This window comes from Episyrphus balteatus, chromosome 1 (genome assembly GCF_945859705.1).
Source record: "Episyrphus balteatus chromosome 1, idEpiBalt1.1, whole genome shotgun sequence".
NCBI lineage: Eukaryota > Metazoa > Arthropoda > Insecta > Diptera > Syrphidae > Episyrphus > Episyrphus balteatus.
This window is the reverse complement of record NC_079134.1, coordinates 116,410,936-116,420,309: the sequence shown is the minus strand read 5'-3', so window position 1 is coordinate 116,420,309 and position 9,374 is coordinate 116,410,936. Positions and strand designations below refer to the sequence as shown.

The 9,374-nt window shown below is 31.5% G+C and overlaps 1 long non-coding RNA gene across 1 annotated transcript; it reads right to left on the bottom strand.

Moving 5' to 3' along the window:
- Nucleotides 1–3,166: 3,166 nt before the first annotated feature.
- LOC129913685 (uncharacterized) lies at nt 3,167–3,678 on the bottom strand. Its single transcript, XR_008772084.1, has 3 exons — nt 3,594–3,678; nt 3,486–3,516; nt 3,167–3,329 (listed from the first exon to the last, which is right to left on the bottom strand). It is a non-coding gene; the product is annotated as an uncharacterized LOC129913685 (long non-coding RNA).
- Nucleotides 3,679–9,374: the final 5,696 nt, after the last annotated feature.

Below are 9,374 nucleotides of genomic sequence, written 5' to 3'. Positions count from 1 at the left end.
AACAGCAAATATGTAAAAAAAAATATTGTTACACAGATATAAGGTGTGTTTTTTATTACCACCGGTCTTAACTGGACAAAAAAAACGCAGTCGGGGCTAAGCAATTTACATGTTAAACGCAACAACACTTTAGCCCCTTGGGCTTAGTTGTTTAGCCCGGAGAATTCTCTGGGCTTAACTTTTTCAACAGATTTAAATCTGTGCTACCAAATTAACTTGTTCGTAAATTGTTTAGAATTTGTTTAAAAATATCAAAATTGATGTTTGGAATGACAATTATTATTTTAAATATTTATTTAATAGTTAGTTAAACTTTTTTTCTTCAAAAACACACAAGAAACCCCAAAAGCGAAAAATATGACAACTTTATATTTTTTTGTGTCAGCTGATTTCGGAACATTTAGTATGCAGTGCTGCCAATTTTTCTCGCTAAGCCCCGAGGCGTTTTTTTAACCAGTTAAGACCGGTGGTAATAAAAAACACACCTATAGTGTTGTATATATTTGCTATGTTAAAAACTTTGAAGCGAAAATGATGGTGAATGGTGATGGCGTGTGTTCAAAAGTAAAAAAGTTAATCGACCATAACCACAGCGACCAAAAAAAATTTTACGAAGAGTTGAGGGTGCTTAATAAAATCAAGGGAGAGTGCATGAATTCCGCTGTAGTATTGAATGATACAAATGCTATGAGCGGTATTCGCCGAGCTTTTAGAACAGTTGGCGAAAGGTGTAAATAATGTTCAATTTTTAAATTATACAACCATACTTAAAGCTAAGTCAGGCTCCTAAAAAGGCCGTTAATTTGTTGCCTTAAAAAACTAATTTTTTTTATAATTTTGTCTTTTTATTTGTACCCTACCATACACAAATTAACATTTTTTAACAAAAACTGTAACAATAAACTATATTAATTAAAATTAAGTATAAGAAAGTTAATAAGAATTGGCGATGTAACAAAAACTTCATTTACCAAGTGAAAAATTGCATCGTGTCAACTACGATCTCTCAGCAGCATGGACATTTATAGTTTGGTTGTAATCCTGCAATTGCTTGCGCTCTAACTTCATGTTGCATTCTGAACATATTTTCATATGTTTGCATGGAAACAGCACTATGTTTGGCTTCACAACCTTGCACACAACACATACATCCACTTCTAAATCCCTAGTCTCTTTCGGAGATTCCTTCTTTTCTTCATCATCTGAGTAATCGTTCGTGTGAACATCATTTGAATCTGAAAAAAAACACTCACATATAAACATTTTAAAATGCGATTACTAGATGTGTTTTTCATTACCACCGGGCTCAACTGGACAAAAAAAAACGCTTCGGAGCTTAGCGAGAAAAATTGGCAGCACTGCATATTAAATGTTCCGAAATCAGCTGACACAAAAAAATATAAAGTTGTTATATTTTTCGCTTTTGGGTTTTCTTGTGTGTTTTTGAAAAAAAAGTTTAACTAACTGCATATTAAATAAATATTTAAAATAATAATTGTCATTCCAAACATTAGTTTTGATGTTTTTAAACAAATTCTAAACAATTTACGAACAAGTTGATTTGGTAGCACAGATTTAAATCTGTTGAAAAAGTTAAGCCCAGGGAATTCTCTGGGCTAAACAACTAAGCCCAAGGGGCTAAAGTGTTGTTGTATTTAACATGTACCTAAATTGCTTAGCCCCGACTGTGTTTTTTTTGGCCAGTTAAGACCGGTGGTAATAAAAAACACACCTACTAGCAAGGATGATTCTAAATCTGTTTAGATACGGTTTTTTTCATACACCATTCTGTTAATAAACATGATTGGTGTTATTTTTTTGTCAGCTAGAAGTTGACTCGCTTCTTCTATTTTTCTGCTCTTGTCCTTGTATTTTTTCTTTTTTATAGCTCCGGTTGCACCACCAGTTTCAACCATATTATGGAAGTATCGGCTTTTAAAAAACTCCTCCTCACGCAAAATTTTAACAAACTTATAAAAATTCCCCTTTCTTTGTATTAAACGACCAAGAACTCCGTTGAAAGCCTCCACAGCAGATGTTGTCCTCACTTGTTTGAATACACGGATAAACTTTCAGGCTTCTCCTGTTATAAAAAAAATTAAAAACCTTAACTTGTAATCAATATCGATTAAACTCACCCATTTAAGCCATTGGTTCTCATAATAAACCAAAAAAATTAGTAAATTATGGTACTCAATTTCATATTTAGGTATGCCATAAACATAAAAAATTAAGTTGCTTGGAAGTAAAGCCAAAGCCAAAAACTTATGGTACAATTTCAGGGTGGATTCTTTTTTTTATTTCAGAAAAAAAAAATTTGGAATTTTTGTACATTTTCTTTTTATGGCCTGGCAATAATGAAACCAGCATGCTAAGTGGTTAGCATTGGGGTACGTTTTTTTTAATGCGTTTCGCATTCCCCGCTCATAATCCGTCATTATTGATTGTGGTTGCAATTTGAATATACTTTCATCTATATAGGAAAATAATTTTGTATAGCACTGCTCTGATTTTTTTGTCATTAGAAATCATCTCAGATGCAAAAATACAGAAAGCAAAATCGCTTTCTTCAATACATGCCTTAAAAAACGGGCGAGGATGATTCTCGTGTTTAGTAAGGCCGTAATCGTTCCAAATCGACTCTTTTTGGAATGCTTCAATGACCTCTACAGGTGATCTTGGCGAGGAAACAAAGATTTTGGTGGTCAAGTATCGTAGACCCCTTTCAATTTTTGGGAAGTATAATTCCGTTGCAGCATCTTGATTAGTGCTAAAATGTGTTAGGAGTCAGGTTACCTTAGGGCTTACTTCGGTATACGAGAAGTTGCGGGTGGCACGCTTGTGGTTGCGGTGCTTAATGCTGGCCTGGAGGTGTAAGTTCGAGCCTTACCTAAGTCAGCATTCTTTTCTTTATCCCCCAGCTTGGAAGCTAACCGTGGGATTATATGAGATAGTAGTCATCGTTTTCTCAATTCACTGTACCAACAAAGAGTCTTTCCTATCTTTCTACTACTTCTAATTGGTGCCGTGCGGTATGCATTTAAAGGACCTTAGGTCTTACATGCGTATAGTTAGAATTATTTATTAATATTGTTTATTATCACATCACAAAACAAAACAACATATAAACATACAAGATGTACAATATAATAAACCTGGAGCTGGAATCTGCTTCAGCTGTCTGCAGCTGGTGGAAATGGGGGTGGAATGGTGCATTCCCATTCATATGTGGAATATTGTTTTTGTTGTTCCTGGGTGGGATGTAAACTTTCTGTCTCGTTTTGGAGCCAGATTTCCGCTCGGGATGACTATTTGTGATGTTACGAGAACTGAAAAAAAAGGAAAGAAATTATAAGTAAGGAATTGAAATTATAAGTAAGGAATTGAAATAAATTATTTCAGTGGTGGGCATCCATGTTGATTTGGATAATTCAAGACTTGAATTTTCCAATCAACATTTCTGACCCATCACTGAACATACTTACCTGTTAATTTCAGCAAAATATTCTTGAGTACCTAAACAAGAAAAGAAAACATGAAATTTAAATATATTTTTGTTATTAAAGATAAAAAAAATGAAAATTAAAACTTACCTTTGGTAAAGACGACCGCCATGAGGATTTGATTTGTGGTTTGTTTTGACAATTCACAAATCAATCATCATGCCGGTTCGTTTTTTTTAGATAATTATATATCTGTCACACTCATTTTTAAAGGAAAAGGGGGAAATAAAAATGCGTTCCACAATTTTCGCTCAGTTAGGTTTGTTCGTGTTTATGTTTTTTTTTTTTATTTTTAAGGGAATTTTCATGTTTTAGGTTTAAGGTTAGTACAAATGGTGTTAGTACGACTAATTGGGATTGGGATTACTATGGGATTAACTAAAGGGAATAAAATGTTCATATTATTGTTTATGTGTTTACATGTGTGTGTAAACTTAGACTATGGACAAGGGGGGTTAGAAAAATTGATAAGGATGGGAGATATTTCCCCACCCACTATTTTGTTGCAAGTTTGTTATCTCACTCAGATATAGAGGTAACTATGTATACATTTTTACAGAAAGATAACGAAACTAGATAATGCATTAAGATTTCATGATCATTGCAAAATTGAATTCAAATTCGAATAGAGCAACGGCTAAGTGCAGTGATCGAATATTTAAATCGGAATTTAAATTTTTTTGTGCATTTTTTTACTGTGCAAGTTTTATCGCAAATTTTATTGTAAAAGACAGTAAATTTATAAATTTTGTTGAAATATTACAAAAGGTAATTAAAAGTGAGCTTATAGTTTGATTTAAAGTATAATAAAAGCCAATTTAGGTGCAAAGACATATATATATATATACGTACATAGAAATCCAATTTGTGAGGAGACAAAAGGAACTCTTTTTGGGGAATTTCTAGAAAATCTAGAATACAAAAATCAAAGATTATACAAAGCAGAGGTATGTGATTTATAAAATCTAAAATAGAACCTTACAAAGAAATTAAGAATTATGAATTTTACCAGGTCGAAGATCGAATCAATCTAGGCCTCTGCTGGGTTTTTTTTATATGTGCATACATATATATTTTGCACCAGAAGCAACTGGAATTGAATCCAAAGGAAACTTTGCTTTGTTCGCATAGAACAAAGGTCGAAAGTTCAAGAAGTGTGAAGAAGACTCCACAGATAATAGTGTATATATATAGGAAGTATATATACATTAGGGTGTCCGTTATTTTCCAAAGTGATGTTTTCGGGGGAGACACCCCCTAGATCGGAAGCCTAGGGCCTAAATAAGGGGAATTAAGCAAAAAAAAATTTTTTGGAGGTCATTAACCCATGCCTCTAGGGTCATACTTTCCCCATACAAATTTGTATGGGAAATTTTTAACTCATACATAAAATTTTTTTTCTCTCGAGTTAAATCATATTTTGTTTAATGTTTGATAATTCTTGTTGGAAAACAGTTACTTTAAAAGATAATATTTAAAATTTCCCGTTAAAAATAAGAGAAATAAGCAGTACGCGCTCTTACCCACTGCGCAATCTTACCCCAAATGACTTTAATTGCTTACACACTACATAAGGCCGTGTGGGTTAAATATTAAGCCGAGGTTAAATTTTTGACAATACATTTTTGAATAAAAACAATTTTCAGCTGTCAAACATTTACCCTGCTCTGGGACCCTGTTAAATTTTTATCTTCAGAGGATAAATTATTTGCAGAAGGATTAATGTTTTTTATTAATAAATAATCTAAAACTAAAAATAAAGAGATAAAATTGGGAAAGTAATGCAACATTATGAGTGAGTATTAGGGAAAATCAATATTTTTCATTATATTTCACTTTAGCTGTGTTTTATTTTCCTCGTGACAAAGATACAAATGTCAAAAACTTATCCTCGGCTAAATATTTAACCATATTAAAACTAAGAAAAAAATATCTCCCGTTTTCGTAAATTGATATTTAAAAAATAAATATATATTTCTTAATCCAAAAAAAAAATTTTCCTATATTAAATTTTTAAATAATACAATCAAAGCTTTTGTTTAAGAAAAATCTGTTGAAATTATTGAGGTTGTCATTTTAAACAAAGTTAGAAGTTAATATAACCACTCTATACTGTGCGAAACTTCAATCTTGTTAAAATAAACGGAAACCACTTTCATTTAACTGTTTTTCGGAATGATTTTACGTTGAAGACCATCATTTAAAAATGTATTTATATTCAAAATTGAATCAAACTTGACCATACTACATTTTACCATTTTACATTGCGATTGCAGTTGCATGTTTTTATAAAAATTGGAGGGACCGGTTTGGAAAAAATTACCTATATTTTTACAAAATTCTGTTCAACTGTACTAAAAGTACGAAAATAATTCAGAAATATTTAAAGTTTTGATATATCGATGTTTCTAAGAGCGATGTTTTCAGCATCATTATTTTTTTGCGGAAACATCAAACCATAAATGTTTTTTTCTATAAAAAAGTACCGAGTAAAAATAGTTAAATTATATGATTAATTTGAATTTTAGAAATGTGATCTTTGAAAGCAAAAGTTAGCTTTAAAAAAAAATTATAAATTAAAAAAATATGTGTAGATAAGATGAAATAAATTTCCTCAACACAGGTTTGTTACAAAGAAAAGCGTATTTCTTCATAAACCAAAATATGAAATGAAAAGTTTTTGCTATTAGTTATATGATAGATCGTTCGTGGATATCATGGAAAAGTATATGATTTTCAGCTTTTAAAAGTTTTCATTAAAAATATGTGTAATCAAAAATTTTTTTCATGCTCTGATTATATTTACAACTAAAAACGACTTCTTGCTAATATGCCCATGAATCATTTCCTAAAGCATAGTCCATAACAATAAAGAAACCCTTCATGTCTCAATATGATAGTGATTATGTTGTTCACGAAGATTATGAAGTGCTTGAATAAAAAAAAAAAACATTTTAAAAATATTTTGACGCAAAATTTTAAACATTTTAGTAAAATGCTAGAGCCATTTTAGTAATTTACTAAGTTAAAAACCAGTCTGCTTTTTGACATAGTAAATAATTAAAATGGCTTAAGCATTTTAGTAAATCGTTTGATATGTTGCACCTCGTCTTTATTAAATTTAGTTTGTAACATTTTTTAGTGTGTAGGTTAGTTTGTAGATTGTAGTGTTCTTAGTTTGTATGTCAGTACATACCATGGTATAAAAAGACAAGGTATGATCATTAGAGCCGCCATCTTACAAAATGAGGTAATAAGTTTTTGACGTTCAATTTGGCAAAGTCAAAAATCAAAAGCAACAACAATTTCCAAGACAAATTTGATTACAACAACAATTTCAATGGGCAGCTGTCAAAACCTTAAGTAGCCATTTTTAAGTTTTGACAATTCTCGATACAGAGTTTTTTCTAATGATCATACCTTCTCTTCTTATACCATGAGTACATACGGTAATTAAGGCCCAATTTATTGACTCTCCATTAAACTTAAATCGCCATTAAAAAAGGGAATTTTAAAATTAAAAACCAATTTCGTTTAATTCAGTCTCTTTTAAGGATTTTTTTGATGTTTGTCATCATTAACTAATTGAGCATTAAATTTAAAAGTCGTTTTAGTTAAAACACCAAATTCGACCTTTTAAGAGGGATTTTTAGAGCAAATGGAGGTTTTAAACAGAATTTCTATTTATTCACTCTCCATTAGTGTCAAATGTCATTTCATTTATTTTTTTTATTTGAATTATTATTTTTTTGAAAAATGTCAAATGAGCTAAAGAATTATTAAAAAAACATCACAATTATGAAAAAAGTCCAGACTAGAATTTTTTGTAGGTATACACACATGCATTTGTACCATAAAAAAGAACAAAATTCAAAGAAATTAATGCATTTCTTGTCTACTTCGCACAGATAATACTAGATCTGCTAGATTATATTCTCCACTTCAAAACTAATCATTTTTGAGATGCTGCATAATACATACATAACATTGCAATTGAAGCCATGAGAAGAAGAGTAATAAAGCTTACTTCTAAACCAATGACACAGTTGTTATTTGACACCGATGGAAAAAATTAAAAATTTCACTTAACTCCTTCTTCTTCTCATGGTTTCAATTGTAGGTTGTAGCATTCTTTGGTTACCACTGGTATATCGTTAATCTCTTCCATTTTCCGGCGTTTTCAGCTGCAAAATACTTATGGGTCATAGTTTTTTGGTTTTTCTTCCAATTCAAATCTATTTGATTTGACAAAATTGTAGCTTTTGACAGATTATTTTTCAAACTAAATAAAAAATCCCTAGGATATTTTTAACAGAGTTTTAAATTTAAAGATTCCATTAAAAGTAAGGACTTTAACTAAAGAAGAGTGAATTAAATGAATTTTTAATGATGTATACTTAAAGGCGACAATAGTTTAACGAGGCCGTTAACTAAAGCGATAAATTTCAAAATTTAATGGAGGCTCAATAAATTGGCCCTAAGTCAGTTAATTAAGTTATTTATTACAATAGTATTGTATAATAAATACAATTATATGTATTTGTGTTTATTTTATAAATTTGTTTTGCCATGGAAGTGGTCCTTCACTAGCGAAGTATTCTGCTAAGTTATCTCTGAATAGAGAAGCCATTCTTGGAGGGTTTCTTGGAGCATTTTTCTCAGGTTCGGTTGACGCATATCATTTCGGACCACTGGACAACGGTTCTGTGTAAGCAGCATTTCGGACTATTAAAAAGTTGTGCAAAACACAGCACGCTTGAACCACTTCTTTCACTTTTTCAGCCCTCAGGTGTATTTGCGTTTGGAGAATTCGAAAGCGGTTTGCTAGCATGCTGAATGAATGCTCAATTTATTGTAGAGCGTGGCTTAGACGGAAATTGAAGATTTGTTTCGTTTGTTCCTTACTTTTATACGGATAAGGTTTTATAACATGTTTTTCCAGAGCGAACGCATCATCTCCTATAATTGAATACGGCATTTTCCCGGTTTTCTCCAATAATTTTTTCTGGAGGAAAATATTTGTCGTCATTGTCTAAGACTTTTCTTAAATCGCTCCGGTTCATGTTCAACACACAAGCATCGCTATTTCTCCCATTGCATCCAATATCAATATAGGTGAATCTGTAGTTTGCGTGACATGTTGCCAACAGAACGATACTATTGAAGTCTTTATAGTTATAATAGACCGCTCCGTCGGATTTAGATGCTCGAAAACCGATGTGCTTACCATCCAAAGCTCCTAAGCAAAGAGGAAATTGCCATTTTTTTATTAAAAAAATCCGCAGCAATATCTTCCAATTTTTGAACAGTGTTTGGAAACTACATTGTTATAAGAAAAACATTGTTTTAAATTTTGCACAGTTTTAAATTATAATAGTACTGGACAACAAGATTTTTGTAACTGAAACAAAACTATACACATTTTAACTTAAAAGGTAATAAACGAAGTATGAATTGAAAACGTTCAAAGAAGATTTATTCGTTTCGCTTTACATACATGCCCCTCCAGATTCAACTTACCCCCTTTCCATGACCGTCTGAATCTAAATGAATTGTCCAGAATGCTAAGGCACTCGAACGAAGCGATGCCTCCATACCTCCATATAACTAAATCGTCACTTAGAACAAATCTCCGGAATATCCTTCTGCACTTATCATTCCCATCTTATGCCCTCATATGAACACCTCCATCCAAAACCCTTTAAGTGCTCTTTTTTTTTAAGCTTGGTTTTTAATTTAGTTTTTTTTTGTTCCCGTAAAACAACTTTAATCAAAGAATCAATCAAGATTGGTCTGATGTCTTAAAAAGTTAGTTGAGTGTAGACCTACTAAGTGAATTTCTTTGAAAAGAAGTAAAAGTCCAATCGCATG